The sequence below is a fragment of the Camelus ferus genome, chromosome 3 (assembly GCF_009834535.1).
Source record: "Camelus ferus isolate YT-003-E chromosome 3, BCGSAC_Cfer_1.0, whole genome shotgun sequence".
Taxonomy (NCBI): domain Eukaryota; kingdom Metazoa; phylum Chordata; class Mammalia; order Artiodactyla; family Camelidae; genus Camelus; species Camelus ferus.
The window spans coordinates 86,542,662-86,560,874 of record NC_045698.1 but is presented as its reverse complement, the minus strand read 5'-3'; the positions used below and the strand labels follow the sequence as shown (position 1 = coordinate 86,560,874).

Below are 18,213 nucleotides of genomic sequence, written 5' to 3'. Positions count from 1 at the left end.
GCCTGCCAGATACGGAAAGAAGACAATACAAGATGAAAGGAAAGACAGTACATCACAACTGGGACACCTTCTATCTGAAGAGAAAGGATGGGAACTCAGGCAAATAAAATCTCAGGGCATGTGAGCTCGAGGAGTGCATTTGATGCAGCTTTTTAGTATTGAGGTTTTCCTGAGTCCCACTGACTACTGTGATGACAGAACAGAAATGAATGTGGGATTTTCCTAAAGTAAGCAGTGTCCTGTGATTCGTTTTCTTGCACGCTGGTGGCCGTGTTGGACGGAAGTTCAGCCACAAAGCCGCTGAGGCTGGGAGATGCTGGCTGCAGGGCACATGCTGTGCCAAGTCACCTAGTGTGGAATCATCACAACAGCCCTGGCAGGTGAAGTGTGGCTCCAGTTTACAGACAGGAGACGTGGACTTCACAGCACTTGTTAGACACATTGCTAGCCAATGACACTGATATTCCATGGTACTTTGCTAGTTCACTGAATCTACTACATTCTCTTTGCTACAGTAGAACTCAAAATAATGAAAACAAATGGGATTTGTGCCCCCTCCATATTTATGTGCATTTTATCTATTCATTTTCCCTGGGCCTTTACATTTCCAGATAGGATAGCTGCAGCTTATATCTTACATGAAGGTCACAATCAAAACATTTTCCTACTTCTTTTTCATTATTTGAGATTTCTAGATACTTCAAATATTACTGCATATTCTAGGTATGAAATATTAGACTTTGTAAGGTATACTATTTTGCTTTATAAGATCTTTTTAAAAGGAAGAAAGGAGGAAAGGAAGGAAGGAAGAAAGGGAAGGAGGGAAAAAAAAAAAAAGAAAGGAAGAAAGGAAGTTAGAAAGTTCCCCTAAATAATGACAGGTCTTTGTACAGATGTGGCTAGGAGTGAGGAGACCCAGCACAGGCTCAGCACTGCACTGAAGCTGTCACTGCATTCATGCAAGATGCTAGAGTGACATTGATTTCTTTCTCTGTAGCCCAAACTTCAGGCTCTGAGTCTCCCTTCTGCTGCTGAAAAATAGGTTCTTGCCTTGCTTAGGAAAGAATTCAAGAGCAGGGCATAATAAAGTGAAGGCAAGTTTATTTTGTGATATACACGCTCCATAGATAGAGTGCAGGCCATCTCATAAGGTGAGAGGGTGAGAGGCCAAGAGGTGTGGGGTGGTTAAAGGAAAAGTAGATACATACACCAAGGATAAAATGCAGGCTGTCTCAGAAGGCAAGTGAGAGAGCGACCACATGGTGCAGGGTTGTTAGTTTTTATGAGCTCAGTAACTTCATATGCTAACAAGTAGGACGATTATTCCAACTATTTTAGGGAAGGGATGGGGACTTCCAAAAGTTGGGACCCCGCCCACTTTTTGACCTTTTCTGATCAGCCTATGAACTGTCATGGTGCCTGTGGGTGTGCCGTGAGGCTCAAGGTCTACTGCAAGTTGAATCTTCCACCATCTTGGTTCTAAGCAGTTTGTCCTGTCCTCCACTGCCATGTAATTTCTACAATGGTTATACCCTGCCCCCTTCCCTCTTGTCTCACGTCCAACTCTGAATCTTCTCCATGTACCCTGGGAGGACATGTGGTCCACTTCACTTCCATACATGTAGGGAAAGATGCAGCTGCATGCCAAACCTGTGTAAAAGCTTCTCTTTATCATTCATGGACTTCTTAATGATGGCCATTCTGACTGGTGTGAAGTGATACCTCATTGTAGTTTTGATTTGCATTTCTCTGATAATTAGCAATATTGAGTATTTTTTCATGTGCCTACTTGCCATTTGTATGTCTTCATTGGAGAATTGCTTGTTTAGGTCTTCTGCCCATTTTTGGATTGGGTTGTTTGTGTTTTTATTATTAAGCTGTATGAGCTGCTTATATATTCTGGAAATTAAGCCCTTGTCAGTCGTATCATTTGCAAATGTTTTCTCCCTTTCTGTAGGTTGTTCTTTTGTTTTGCTTATGGTTTCCTTTGCTGTGCAAACACTTATAAGTTTAATTAAGTCCCATTTGTTTATTTTTGCTTTTATTTCTATTGCCTGGATAGACTGCCCCAGGAGAACATTGCTAAGATTTATGTCAGAAAATGTTTTGCCTGTGTTTTCTTCTAGAAGATCTAGTGTCTTGTCTTATGTTTGAGTCTTTAAGCCATTTTGAGTTTACTTTTGTGTATGGTGTGAGGGAGTGTTCTAACTTTATTAATTTATGTGCAGCTTCCAGTTTTCCCAACACCACTTGCTGAAGAGACTAAACAATAAATGCTGGGGAGGGTGTGGAAAAATGGAACCCACTTACTCTGTTGGTGAGAATATAGTTTAGTGCAGTCATTATGGAAAACAGTATGGAGATTCCTCAAAAAACTAAAAATAGACTTACCATATGATCCAGCAATCTCACTCCTGGGCATATATCTGGAGGGAACTCTAATTTGAAAAGATACTTTCACCCTAATGTTCATAGCAGCACTATTTACAATAGCCAAGACGTGGAACAACCTAAATGTCCATTGGTAGATGGCTGAATAAAGAAGTTATGGTATATTTATACAGTGGAATACTACTCAGCCATAAAAAAAGAAATAATGCCATTTGCAGCAACACAGATGGACTTGGAGGTCATCATTCTAAGTGAAATAATCCAGAAAGAGAAAGAAAAATACCATATGAGATCACTCATATATGGAATTTTAAAAAAAAAAACCACAAATGAACTTATTTACAAAACTGAAAGACTCACAGATGTATAAAACAAATTTATGGTTAGCAAGAAGGAGAAGGGGTGGGAGGGGATAAATTGGGAGTTCAAGATTTGCAGATACTAACTACTAAATATAAAATAGACATACAATCAATTTCTTCTGTATAGCACAGGGAACTATATTCTATATCTTGTAGTAAACCATAATGAAAAAGAATATGAAAATGAATATATGCATGTGTATGTGTGACTGAACTATTATGCTGTACACCAGAACTTGACACAACATTGTAAACTGACAATATACTTAAACAAACAAACAAAAAATGCTGGTCTCTAGAGAAGATCCCTTGTGGTGCTTAAACATGCCTTAGTTAGCAGTGTTTCTTAACTCATTGTTGGGAAAATTGCTCATTTCCTTAAATCTTTTCCCTTTCAGATTAGCTCCATTTCTTCTGATTCTGTTCTTGGAATACAGTTGTAATACGACTGCTGACACTTTTCACATATTCTAGATATTAGTCCTCATCTGAAGATAGTGAAGGTCTTTCTTCATTAGATATGTTAAAGTTGTAGAGGTTAAACATTGTTATAGTTCCTTTGTAAAGATCCATATTGCAAGATGATCTTTTTAATCGAAAGTATTGACCTTTACCACTCTGAAGATATCAGGCGTAACTGTCAAAATTTCATAGGCAGTTAATTTTTTTACTGATATAGCTGAAAAAATGACATAAAAAAATAATCAAGTAAGACTAGTATAAAATTCCAAAGCACTCATTGTTTAAAAGTCTTATTCAGATCAGTGGGGCTGAAGTTCATATACATTTTATTTGGTTTTGTTCTGCTTTCTATGAAGTTTTAAAGGAGTCAGACAGAGATCCAAGGAGAAAAGGAAGCATTTGATTTTTTTTATTTTTGTGTATATATCTCATAAGTTGCAAAATAATCAACATAAAATTTGGTTTTCAAAAAATAAACACTTACCCATGAGAGTTTTAAGAGAATAAATAACTTATTTTAGTATCAAACCTAATTAACTAGAAGCTTATTATCAAGCTTTCTTTTTTTTTTGAAATATAATTCCTTGTCAGAAAATTGGTATTATCTCCCTTTCAGGCAATAAAGAAAATATATCTAAGATTTTCCATTTTCTCTTTTTTAATTTTTTTATACTTTATCCTCTCAAGAAATACAGTGCCTCTGTTTAGGAGAGATGCGTAGTCATTTTGTCTCTTTAGTCATTGTGATCACTTTTCTGGTTTTATCTACATGTCTAATGGCACCGAACTTTCTTCTTAATACTAACATGTTCAGGCCCTCATCCTTTTTTCAGAATCCATTTCATCAGCTTGAAATGGATGCAAGGAAAGAGTGCCAGGGCTCTTTGAACACCCAAGAGCCACTTTGAACTTCCCATCCATGATTAGAGCCTCTCAGGAAAGCCCTCTGGTACTGGCCTCAGCCCTTGGCTTCACCTATCTCCTACAAGACCAGGGCTTCTTGGGCGAGCAGCAAATCTTAAAACAGCTCTTACCAAGAATTTCTCTGGTGATGTTGATAGCCACTCAGTTTTAAAAGGCTGAAATAAAGGAGACAACTGCTTGGCTAAGTCGATGTCCCTTGACTCTTCCCAGCTCCTCCATCCATGCCCATTAATAAGAGCTCATGGTAGACTCCTAGCAGCTGGTGGAAGAGCCATGAGTCGATGTTAGTATGAAGGGAAGGGAGAGAAGAGAAAAAAAGAAAGAAGATGTGGTTCAGACTGGCAAGTAGGAGAAAGGTCAGTTGGCAACAGCGCTTGATTTTGACACCCAGGCTCCACTGTCAAAGGACTATGTGGTATGTCCTTGCTATAGGCACCGTTAACAATCTTGTTGACTGTGAGTCAGTATATGACAAAAGGGTTTGAAACACGTCTAGCTGGTTGTGGTTAATGTGAGCTCCTCAGAGGCTTCCAGAAAGGCTAGGATCAGCTTGGACCAATTGGACAGGGTTTGCCCAAGTTCTGAGTGGTCATCTTGACTGAACCAGAAGGACAGGAGCAGACTGGTCAAAACCAAAAGAATGTTGCAAAATAAATATTTTCCAGTTTAAATAAAAATGTTATTTCTACAAATTAATTAAGGATATTTTCTAATGGGGAGGGATAAACCGGGAGTTTGGGGTTTGCAGATACTGACTACTATGCATAAAATAGATAACCAGCAAGGTCCTACTCTATAGCACAGGGAACCATATTCATTATCTTGTAATAGCCTATAATGAAAAAAGAATATATATGTATGTATAAATGAAAAATTATGCTATACACTAGAAATGAATACAACATTGTAAGTCAACTGTACTTCAATTTTAAAAAGGATATTTTCTGATGATATTCTTTGGTATTTGATAGTACTTCGTGAGTTGTAATTCGATGACTGGTTTTACATAATAATTTTTTTTTAAATACTTGCCATCATGTGTTGTAAAACATACATGACTTGCATTGAATTTTGTTTTTTATAGTCCTGATTCAACTTCTATCTCTTCTTCAGTAACTAATTTCTTAATTAAGAGGTGCCCAAAAATGAGGAATGAAGTTAATAGGTGTACACCGTAGTCCTGAAACTTCTGTTTGGCACCACTCAACTGGCTGCTTAACTTGCCTTTTTGTAAACTTTGGTGTCCTTCTAAGACTCTATAAATAATCATGACAATAGCTAATCAAAATAGATGTCATATCACAAAACCACAGCAGAGTTTAAACTGAGTTTAGCAAAATCAACAACTTGCTCACAAGACTGATGAACTGCAGTTACATATTTTCAACCAAAGCGTTTCTTGCAACCAGATAAGCAAGTGTCTTCCTGACATAGATGGATGAGAGCACACGTGCCAGAAGCCAGTGGAAAATAGAAGCTGTCATCTAGAAAATGACAGAGCCATTTCGAGTCCCTCTAGATTAGCTCTCCATCTTCAGCTGAGCAGATATACTGTTAGCCGAAGGTCTATTGCCAGCAAATCAGAAGCAAGAGGCCAGAGCTCTACCCTTCTGAGATAACTAGAATCATCAGAGGCTTAGAGGCAGAGAATGCTCATGATGACATCTCAGCTTTCTGGAAGGTTTGTGGCATAAAAATGAAGCAAATAAGAGTTCTACCATGTAGGTCAGCAAAAAAAAAAAAAAAAAAAAAAAACAAAGAAAGAAAGAAAAGAAATAAATCAATCTATTCCCTATAGAGACTTACTCATGTTCCAAAACAGTGTGAGCTGGTGTAAACAGATTGTTTTTAATACCCTGCCTCATTCAAAATTGTCTGGCAAATACCTGATTATAACATCACAAACTTTGCTGCTTACCTTTATCTAAACAACTATTTGGAAATTCATCTTCTCTGCCTGGTGTCACAAAATAAATACTGTCTCACTTTCTGACCAGTATCAAGGGAGGTAATTCTGAGGTTAAAAGGAAGGTCTGGAGTGCAGTGAATTTAGCGAGACAGATTTTCACATGCAGCTGGGTCTGCATTTCGGTAAAAGCTTCCCTACCTTGTCTCAGAGCCCTCTGGGGGCTGTCTCTTTGTGACTGAGCTTAATGGCTGAGGATAATATGCTGCCCTCCGCGCGGTCCTCAGGCAGAGATGGAGCGCTGCTGTTCTGTTAATGGCTTGGCACCACGTGACACACTCTTCATAACGCTTTCTAGGCCTCTGGGCACAGCCAGCCAGGGCCTGGGCAGACTGCTGTCTCATGGTCAATCATTAGGGCATCTCTGATTTCCGAGGATCCAGCTCAGGCACCACTGGGGAGGTCCGTTCAGAACCCTGCAGTCATGATGCCAGCTCCACGTCTGCGAGTGAAAGTCTCCAAGGACACCAATGGACAGATCAGCACATTTGCTGCAAAACAATAACTGCCTTATACACATCTTTCTTCATGGCTGGGGTTAGCAAGAGGGAGAAAAATTTGTTTAAAAGTGTTTGGAAGCTAAGAATAATAAAGAAACAAGCCATTCTCCCAGGGGAAGAAATGCCTGCCTTTCACTCTAACTTGGAGCTACAGGAGGACAGTTGGGTATAATTTAGGACTCTCTGGAATCTCATTACTCTTATCAGGCCTAGAGTTGTTCACAGATTTTTCTATTAATTTGATGAGCCAGATTAAATCCGGTTATATTGAGGAGGCTAACTTCAGAAAGAAATATTTTTCCAACTACTTATTTTGTCTATAATGACCAAGTTATTCATCTTACGTGCATTGAAGTAAACTCCTATTTCTGTGTCATTATAATATGATTTCAGGTCTGTCAGGTCATATCACACAGAAGCTTCCTAATCCCCTCTCTCCCCAACTGTTTCTTTTTTATCAATGACGTTCCCCATGATAAGCATTCCGAAGGAATAGCTGTCGCTTCTCTCGTCAACTGAGTTTCGTCAGTTCTGAACACAGGGTCTTGCTTTGCCATTGCCAAGGTCTCTCTGAGACCCCGAATCACAGCTGGCACTTCAATCAGGAATTCACACCATGAAGAAGCTGGCCGAGGGGCCCCAACCGACTCTGTAGAAGATACATCATCTCCTTTCACAGCCCGCAGTGGAATACACCTTTCGTTTTCTCACTGAGAATGACTACATCATTCACAAGTCCTTCTTGACAAAAATAGTAATAACATCCCAGCCTCTGAAGGGATGGGAACATTTTGGGATTTGAACTGAAGTGACCTTAGCTTGTCAGGATGATTTGACTCTAAGAAATACAACAGTGAATCCTGTTTTCTGTCATGGTTTTAAAATCTGGCATAGCAATAAACTTAAGGGCATTTTAGTTATGTGTATTATGACAAAATGTGTCAGTAAGGATACATAAGTAGAGGGTTTTTTAAAAGAAATATGTGTATATAATGGAATTGATATTCTTTCCCGGTACATGGTGTAGTATTTCTACGTGATTTTTTTTTTTATCATTTTCAGGGATAGATTATAATGGAACCTCTTTAAGATAATACTTTTGATATTTAAAAGTGTTTTATTTATATATGGGAGTGAGGATGAAGGAAAACATTTAGTGACCATTTAGGAAGAGAAAATATTGCCAGTCTTGGCAGATGTGGTATTAAGATTTGAATTTCTAGCTGAAGTCAGCACGGAAAGTTAGCAGATAAATCTGAAAATGGAAATGGAAGATGGCCACACATAATAAGAACTAAGAATTTGAAGTAAAGTTCCCCTTCTTTGTTGTTAAGTTCTGTTTTCAAATTTTATGGTTTCCCCATGGTACATGTTTAACAATTAATTTTCTAAGTGTAACTCATTCAAAGAAAATAAGCCTTCTTCAAATACTAATACAGGCTGAATCTAAATATGCCAAGTGAGGCAGAAAAGTGGTAGATCAGATGCCCAAAAAATCACTTTGCTCTCAGTTATCCAGACATTGTTTCAAGAATCATTTTGTGTGGCTAAAGAGCATGTAATCTAGTCTCCAAGAAAATCCGAGAACATCACCGTCTTCTAGAAAAACCACCCTTTCACATTATACTATCTTCCATTCTTAACCAAAGCAGAGCCCAGGGTTACAAACATATTCATCCAGCATCTTACGGGTGAGATCTATATTTATCCATATTTCATGGATCATTACTTATATTATTGTTATGCATGGCAGAAAAGGAGCATTTTGTGTGTACCACATTTGTGAACATAGGTGTTTTAACAATGAGAAATGACTTTTTGTAAAGATACTCTAATAGTTACCAAATATGTGTTTCTGTATCACCGCATCTGAAACTAGACAGAAACCAACAATTAAAAACATAATCAGAGGTTCTAGGAGAGGGAAAATGGGGGGTTATTGTTTAATGGGCATAGAGTTGCAGGTTTACAAGATGAAAAAGTTCTGGAGATGTGTTATACAATAATGTAAATATACTCACCACTATTAAACGATACACTTAACGTGGTTAAGATGATAAATTTTACATTCTACATTTTTTTACCACAATTAAATTTTTTCTAAGTTTTAAAATATAATTAGGAAAAATATTTTCTTCTGGATCAAGGAAAATGGGCTTGGTGAAATTCACTATCTACTTGCTAAAAGCCAGCTTTAAGTTACACAAAGCATTTATAGAGAACATTGGCAAAGCTGCTATAGGGCTCAAGGAAAACAAGAAGCAAAGAGAAGATGATCAATGCCTTTGTCTCCTTGAATAATCTTGATTCGTGCAGAATAACTGAGATGACCTCTCAGAAAAACCTCTCACTGTGAAAAGCCTGGCTGGGGAACCTGTGAAAAACACTATTCCTGAACAAGGCCTATTGATCCTGGACATGATCATTGCTTAGACATTGACAACAACACCACGTCTCTAAATGTCAGCTATACAACAGGGAAAAGAAACTCCTTGGATAAAAGTAAACGAGAGGGAACTGAGATTTGTTGATCTTGCCCAGGATGCTTTTTCACTTAATCCCCTGAGGTAGGTACTCTTATGCCAGTATTTCCAATGGAAGAAATTGGATTTGAGTGGATTTGAGAGGTCAAGGAATTTGCCCAGATAGTACTGATATCATTAGAAGTGGAATGCCAGTTCAGGGAATCTGATTCAGTCCAATCCTAATTTCTCTGTTACACCATTTTGGAAGGTCAGGAGTGAAATTGAGGGTTAGAGGCATAACTAGTGTATTCTGTCAGCTCTCATACTCTGTGACGATTCTCACACACTATGTCTCTTTATGGTCCCTGGTTCCTAGGAATCTGAGTCTGCCTTCTTGAGTGACCATATACCTCCCACTGTCACAGGTTAGCCATTATCTCGTATCCATCCTTTCAGCGATTGACCTTCAATACCGTAATGCTTAGACACAGACACATGAGCAAGATCAGGCCCCTGACCTCAACAAGCTAGTGGAAAATGATGACAGATAATAAATGTGCGATATACCTGCCTCAGTGGAGGTATACAGAGAGTTCCATGGAGGGAAACAGGTAAACACCAAAATGGAGGAGAGAATCAGTGGAGAAAGAATGGACGGGATGTTGTATCTTCAGCCCAGGGCAATGAGAATGAAATGGTATACTTCATCCCCCAAATCCCCTCTGCCTAAGATCCATCTCTGCCTTTTGTGAACAAAATTCCTAAAATTTTAGGGACGTGAAGCAGTACCTAGCATTTTAACTTTTGCCTTATCATTAAATGCAACTGGCCAAGTGACAGATCAAGAATATGTCATATCCTATGACTAAGGACTAAATATGGTCCTTAATTAGGAACCAGATGTGTATGGGAAGGTAGGCAGGGAGGATAAGTAAGAGTGGGATTGTGAAATAGGACTGTATTGCTTGTGAAAATTAAAATTTCTTAAAGAATCTTGAATGGGCATAAACTGACAGTGTTACCTCTCCCCATATATATCATACATGCATAGCATACTAGACAATTAAAACTTTATTCTTTCATCTTCTTCCATGAATTGGAAATTCATCTTCCAATATTATATTATTTTATTTATAACATCACATATTATAATATTTATCTTATATATTATATAATTTGTCTACCAGTTTAATGAGACCACCCACAAGGATTACCTTTAACACACCAAACACATGGTTTGTTGGCTATACTTAGGAAAGCTCTTTGAAAACTCCTGGTATTGCCTTGAACTTTCTTTGGATTTCTTGGATCTGATGTTCACAATCAGTTACAATAGATATACTGAAGGAGGGTGTGCTGGATGTGGAATATCTCTATAGCAAGCCATGCTAAAGCCAACTCCATCAGGTATTTTAGTGGATAATACTACAAAGGAACTCTCAGGAGAACAGCAAGGAGAAAGCTGGAGAGATTCACAAACTGTAATTAGCTCCATTAAATGCCTGTAACTGAATTTCTAACATGCTGTTTAAAGAATGGGGACATTTATGAGAAAATGTAACACACCTCTTTTTGGTCCCTGTTATTGGGTGTTAAACGTAAACTACATTTATAGGTCCCATGATTATCACATTTATTTTCTCACAACAGTTTCCTCAGCATTGTTTGTTATCCAGGAAATTTCACAGCTCTAGAGGACCCAGACTTCAAAGTCAAGGAAGTAGATTTGGGGCATGGAAGCCTGGGGGCACCAAGGGAGATGATTCATCAGCGTTAGAAAATTACTATATTTTCTCTTGGTCTTTTTTTTTCACCTGTAGGATGCAAATCAGAATTTGATTTTCTGCACATCATTTTGAAAGCCCACATCTTCACTTTAAAAGATATATAGAGATTAGCTTATCACTTGAGAGAAAGTTGAGCCTATCAGACAAAACACTGTTTCATCAGTTGTTGATGGAAGAAGGCTTCCTTGGCTAAAGAAAGCAGCGTGACCCCTGGGTCATGGGATAACACTGGTGTGTTCACACTGGCAGGGGCCTTTTTTTTTTTTTGTAAGTGGCACCTGCTGTGAGGATCTCCGTCTAAATACTGAGTGCCTGCAGCAAATCACAGATGTTTTATGCACTAGAAAAATCGACAGGAAGTAATCACTAAAAAAAAAAAAAAAAGAAAAAAAACCAGTGTGGAGTAGGTAGGAGCAGAGAGGGAAAAAAGACTCCTTTACCTTTGAGGGGATGTTTGGGGGGATGGATTTAAGATGCAAAATGTGAGGAGCTTTGCTGTGTGTCTTAATTTGACCCAGACTCCATCTTGGCCTGCTGAGATGGCACAGGCCTTGTAAGGGAGAGGGGGCATCCTTGATAGAAGCTGAGTGGGAAAACATGCTTAAATTCTTTATGTTGTTTTTGGTAGGTTGGGGTTCTTAGCTTTTTCAGTTTTCTTGTTATTTTGTGGCCTCTAGGTGTTTCATAGGATGAGTACCCTATAATTTTTTTATTATTAAAATAAATGGTTTCATTTTGGTGCAAACCTTTCTTATTAGCCAGGGAACACTTCCCTTTATTTACACTTCCCTGGGGACTGTCCCCACCACCTCAACTAGGTGCTTTCTCCCGTACTGAACACTGGACATTGAGCATCTAAACAAAAAGAACTCCATGCCTGAGTTTATCTTGTTTACACACCAGCTTATTTTCAGTGCATTTCAAGGCCATAGATTTTATTTTGTAAATTTCCAAGTAAGTGATAACAGAAATTATTTGTCTATTCTCCATTTTCCCAACAATTTCTGGACCTCGTTTCAAAGAGATGCATGTCGTCAGAGTGTTAACATGCTTTTCTTTCTTCCAGAGAAACCAAAGCACGTTGTTTGTTTTCACAGGAGTATTTGTACTTAACACGTTTACATTTAAAGTCACAATTGCTGCACTTCTTAAATGACTTCTCTAATAACTAACTTCTAATCACATTAAAAATCTGCCCCCAATGAATTCTTCGGAGCCCCCTTTTTAAAATTTTTATTTTAATATTTTGTCAAGTTTCTTTATAGAAAGGGAAGAACATCTGAAATAATATTGGACATTTTGCCAAGTCTGTCAAATGAGTAGCACTTCTACTTTCTCAGCTCCGTCTCATTAAAATTGTGTTCTAATTCTGTCTTAACTTGGTCTCTGTGCTTCATAAGTCATTGCCTGCTCATTACTTGTAGTGTGGGAGATGAAATTTATTCAAACCCAATAGCTGAGATAAAGAATTGAAAAGCAAGCAGCTAGGAGCAATGGAATCAGCCTATTTCAGGGCTTTTCTGGCTGGATTTTTGCATCACCACCCTTTATGCCATGTGTCAGTTTGCATTTGTGACACTATCTGTGTTTGGCTTATAGATTTCTGTTAATATGATATTCTTAAAACAGAAATGTAGAGAATCTCCCTTCTTTTTCTTGTCTTAGCATTGAAATGTCCCCAAGTATCTGAGCTGATAAAGGGGAAAAGATGATTTTCTATAGTTTCATATAATTAGAGAATCATTAAAATTGCCCCAAAAGATTAATTGTTTCACCGTGTGACAATTCATATCAGTGTGTCTTACAGAAAAGAACATTAGTGACAAAGAGTAAATGTTATACCCTCAGAATGGTTTGAAGGGAAATGGATTTAGAATATAATGTGACTTACAAGCAGTTTCACATAGAATCCAGAAGGGAACTGTGCTTTCTAACCTAACCACTCCATTTCGAGCTTTAAATGTCACAAGAATACACAGTGGAATTCCTAATTTTGAATATAGAGGAGTTTTTGAAGAGAATTGACTAAAAGCATTGTACTTTTCCATTATAAAATTGAGTTGTTAAGGAATTATATGGTCTAATTACCAAACTTGGTATTTTTGACTGCTTTGATTATGAACAGATATTGTCATTAGCTAGCTATTTAAATTGACGGCAATAACAAGCAGTAATTTAGAAATATGTTCTAAATTAGTTTCTATATGAAAGCAGAGTCTTTGTTGATTTGTGTATGTGATTAATGTCAAGTGTCATGAATTAGCTGAGGGATTTCTGTGTAGAAATATATGCATTTATATAAAAGAAAGAAGAGATTCATTTATACTCCAATTCTGAATTAAAAGAGGGAGCTTAATATGTGCCTAAATATAAATACCAATGCATTTTTGTCTGATTACTCATAGAGAATATAGGAAGAACAACACATTTCTTAGACATGTGACACTTAGGTTTAGGTTAGGTTTAACCATCTACACATACAGTGCAATGTATACACCCAATCTCGAAACCACAAAGAATATATGTAGATTTAAATTTAAATAGATAGAGCCCGTCAAAGCATTATATAAGATATGTGGAGAAATCTGACAAAGCCACTGTAGTACAAAATTACAAAATATTTTATGTGACTAATAAATTGTGCAGATAAGCAGTGGACCGTAGTCACAAACAAATTAGCCTTTGATGTAGGTATTTTCTGGTAACAGTAACTGGATTGGAAAGGTGACCCTCTGGAGAGCATTTAGCATGGAGCATTTTTATTTGGTTTTTATTTCTTTCCGGTGTGATATTTGGTTCATGATCTTGGTCATGCTTGGACCTCATAACAGTTTGTAAACCATCCAGCAGAGGAGGAGGTAAAGGTATAATCTAGGACTAAACTAGAAATTAATAGCCCACACAAGCCTAAACTCTGTATTTCTACCCCTGCTTCTCCTCATGTTCTCCACTCCAGGCCTCTACAAAGCAAGTGAAGCTTCTAACAGTAATGTGGAAACCAACTTGCTATTCAAATATGAACATTTTAACCCCAAGCTTGGGTCTATATAACCCTTGAATTTGTAACTTAAGCCTCAGAAATCTACAGACTAAAGGGCTCTGTCAAGAAGCATACTGAGAAAATGCGCCGTGTGTTCCCGCAAAAGACTTCACTCTGTTTTTTCACTAACAAAACATTTTCCCCTTTTTTTAGGCTATAAGAATCTAGTTGCCAGTTATACTTAAAGTCTTTTGTGAACTGGGCATTTTCATAGAAATAACCGCTGCACCAGCAACACTTCTCCAAAGCGACGAGGACAGGATGTGTTCCCACCCCAGAGTCCCATGTTAGTCAGCTCCTTCTCACCAGAGAGGGACAGAAAATACCTACAGCGACAAGGAGTAAAAGAGCAAAGGGCCATTGAGGGTCTATTGTCAGTTAAATACCCTGCAGCGGCCAGTAGTCTGTGGGGCTATGCTCTTTCCTAAGGACTACTGGTTATATCTGTCCTTCATGGTTGGTGGTGGTGGGTAAATCTATTTAGCACAAGTGGCTGCTATGGTCATTGTCAAGGATTTTGGTTGATTACTCACATTTTGCCCTTAATATCTTCTCCCTTGACATTCTGAGTTCTTACAGTTTCCTCAGTTGTTGCATGCCTTCTCACTAATCCCAACCACATTAAAGCATTTGTGATGTCAGGTCACAGAGAAATCCTTGAAAAAGTGGAAGGCCTTATTGGACCTTGTCCACATCATTCTTACAAATAGGCACGCCCACACCCTCCTCCCATTAGCTTTAGTGAATATTGTATAGAAGAGTATCTGTCTGTGTCTCATCACTCAGTAGACCATCAGAAATTATTTACCCTACAAAATACTTTTTCTTTGCCCATTTTTTAAACTTTCATGCAGGTATACCTTGCTTTATTGCACCTTGCTTTATTTCATTTTGCAGATACTGTGTTTTTTACAAGTTGAAGTTTTGTAGCAACCCTGCATTGAGAAAGTCTTATCAGCACCATTTTTCCAACAGCATTTGCTCACTTCATGTCTCTCTGTCACACTTGGTAATTTGCATAGTGTTTCTAAATTTTCTTTATTATTATATTTGATATGGTGATCTGTGATCATTGATCTTTGATGTTACTGTTGCTAAATGATTACAACTCACTGAAGTCTCAGGTGGTGATTAGCAATTTTTAGCATTAAAGTATTTACATTTTTTAAGACAGTTCTACTGCACAGTTAATAGACTACAGTATGGTGTAAACAACTGTTATATGCACTGGGAAACCAAAGAAATATGTGACTTGCTTTATTGTAATATTAGCTTTATTGCAGTGGTGTGGCATTGAACGCCCAATATCTGTGTATTTTACTTTCTTCAGATGTGATTGCATATTTCTTTGACTTGTTCCGGTAGTTGATTTATCTCTTGCAATCATACAAACTGCCCCTAAATATAAAGATTTTCTCTGAGAGTCCTGATTCAGCATCAGACCTATTGGTCTCCACCTATGAAAACTAAAATGAGTGTTAAAATGAATGAATAAACACACTTCATTAGACTTCTGCACATATTTAGGATTAATAATTCATTCATTCAACAGATGTTACTTCTTCCCTGCCATACCTATGTTCTGAGTATGTTCTGGGTGCTGAAGATAGTGCAGTTAACAAAACAGACACACCTTTGTCTTATATTCTAATGGGGAAAAAAAGAAAATGAATAAGTAGATAAGCAAATTATCAATATAAATGCCAGATGGTATTTCATTCTATGGAGGAAAATAAAGCAAAATATGGCAGAGAGAGTGGGCCTGAGGTAAGGGAAGGTACTGTTGTAAAAAGAATGTTTAGGAAAGGTTTGACTGATACAGAGTTATTTCAGCAGAGATCTGAAGGAAATGAGAGTCAGAGTTATACAGATCTCTAGGAGAAGAGCTCTCTAAGCCGGGAGAAGAGCATATGCAAAACTCTAAGCAGCAGGGTTAGCGTACGAAGGGCCAGCAAGGAGGTCTGTGTGACAGAACAGAGTGGGCCCGGGGCCAGAAGGAGTGGAGCAATTCAGGTAGGCAGACTGAATGATGGAATGACAATGACTGGATGGCCTTACAGGCCATGATAAAGACTGTATTTCTAAGCATTATGGGAAGCAAGGGGAGGGTGAGACGTAGGGTACCAGAATATGCCACCCCAAGATATGCCTCTTTGACCTATGGATTATTTTGAGCTATTGAGAACCAGCGGACACAGGAAAAGCTCTAAAATCTGGACATAAGTTTTCCTTTTGTAAAGGAAATTTACATTAATAAAGGAAATTTCCATTTGTAAGGCTAGCTCCCTCTCTCACACCAGGAACAATTCTTATCAGTGGAGAAAGCACACACTTAAATTTGCATAACAAACTTTACCAAACAACCCTTGATTACCATACTTTTCCTGGTCACCTTCCCATAACTTGCCTCTCCTGCCCAGAAGCCCAAAGCCCCTTTTCCTTTGTTTAGCCTAAAAGGGAATATAAGCCCAAATTCTAACCAACCCTTTGAGTTACTCAGCACTAAGTGCTCCTGTACATACATGTATGATGCGCATGTTAATAAACTTGTTTGTTTTTCTCTTATTAAATCTGTCTTTGGCCAGTCTGATATATAGGGCCTGAGCAGGAGAACCTACATTGGGTAGAGGAAATTTTTCTTCCCTTACAAGTGTTTGAGCTTAGGAGTGGAATGATACAATAAAGATTTCATATTGGCTGCTGTGGGAGATGGGGCCAGGATTTATTGGAGCTCAATTAAGAAAGCTCTGGCAGTCTACTGAGAGATTATGATAGCTTGCAGTAGAGTAGTAGTTGCACAGGAGGAGTGCTCCCTTTTTTGCTGAATATTTTAAAAGTGAGGCCTCCAGAGAATTTCTGCTCAACCCAGCAAGAATAGGAAATAACTTCACAAAATTCACCCAGTCCATTTTTCACTCTTGAAAAACTTTTCCTTAATTCAAAGACACAAGTTTGTCATAACACAGAAGTGTTCCCGGAAAACTATTTTTATCATGTCCTGTGAAGCATAAAGAAAGACAACCTGTTGTTTGTGTCTGTCTGTTACTAAGTCTGTACTGGGTGCTTGTTTGCAAACTAGAGAAACCTACTTTGACTGAGTTAAGCAAAAAGGAAAAAATTTAAAGAATATCATTAACTTGCTGAATCTGTGGAAGAGTTGGAACCAGGTCTTTTAAGCTGACAAGAAAAAAGAGTTTCCTAGATTTTTTTGGTGGGAGACAAACATGAGAATAAGTTAATATATAAAACAGGAAAAATGGCGGGTGGGGGGAACTAGATGAATACAAAACAAAAAGGAGAGGTATGCTTAGGCAGTTATGTATCTAAATGAGAATTATCCTTATGCCAAGAGTGATACATTTTTATAAAGTCACTATGATCAGGTTATAGAAAATGTAGGCTCTCTGGCTCTGGTTTAAAGGAGGATTTTCCCTTTATTATTACAGGGAATCTAGTTGGATTATTTCAGCCATTCATTAGATTTCTCTGGGGAATTGTTGTTAATGTTTTTATTAAAAACACAAATTTCCAGACCATAATACAAAATGTCCTGATTCAGTGTATTTGAGCTGACACCTGGAAATCAATCCTTTACAAGTTTATAAGGACTTTGACAATTAGCCAGTACAGGGAGTCACGAGTTAAGCCGCACCCTACACTTGAAAATGTGTTTTATTTACCTGCTGAAAGAGAGAATCTGAAAATAAAGGTTTGCATGCTAATTTGGAGCTACTCATTTTACGGAGTCACAGAATGCTAGTGTGCAAAGACCATTATCTAGTCAAAAAGAAAACAAACAAAAGCCCCCAGAGTACCCAGTACCCACAGAAAGCTCAGTTCCCCTACACCGTGTCCACCCCACTGCCCACCTGTTGCCTGGCATTGCTTGAGAAGTGCATTTAACGTTGTTTTCACAAGTATATATTAGTATGTATTTATATTTATCTGATTTCTGTCTATTTTCAGAAAGTAACCAAATCGGCATTTAACAATTATATATACAACAAAATGGTTTTTTAAAAAAAAGTATTAGAAGAAGGAGGAAGGAAGGAAGGAAGACCGAGGAAGGAAGGAAGGAAGACCGAGGAAGGAAGGAAGGAAGACCAAGGAAAAGAAGGTAAATGTGGCAGTGATCGTTCGTTCACCTTTGTAATGATAAAGTTTAGATTGACTTCTGCGCTCCATCTCACTCAGGGCAAAGAGGAAACTAAACTGTAAGCTTCACTAAAGGTAAGTGGCCTAATTGCTTTCTCATATTTATTTTCCTTCTCGTATGAAGCCATGAATTGCTCAGTCACTCGTCAGTGGCTGTAAGT

At 38.0% G+C, this 18,213-nt stretch overlaps 1 long non-coding RNA gene across 1 annotated transcript in view; it reads left to right on the top strand.

The window, feature by feature from the left end:
* The window catches only part of LOC116662688, a 415,082-nt gene extending 397,159 nt beyond the window's left edge, over window positions 1-17,923 (top strand). Inside the window, exon 6 of the long non-coding RNA XR_004318685.1 lies at window positions 17,864-17,923. This is a non-coding gene — a long non-coding RNA (uncharacterized LOC116662688). The remainder of the gene's footprint in view (window positions 1-17,863) is intronic.
* The last annotated feature ends 290 nt before the right edge of the window (window positions 17,924-18,213 follow it).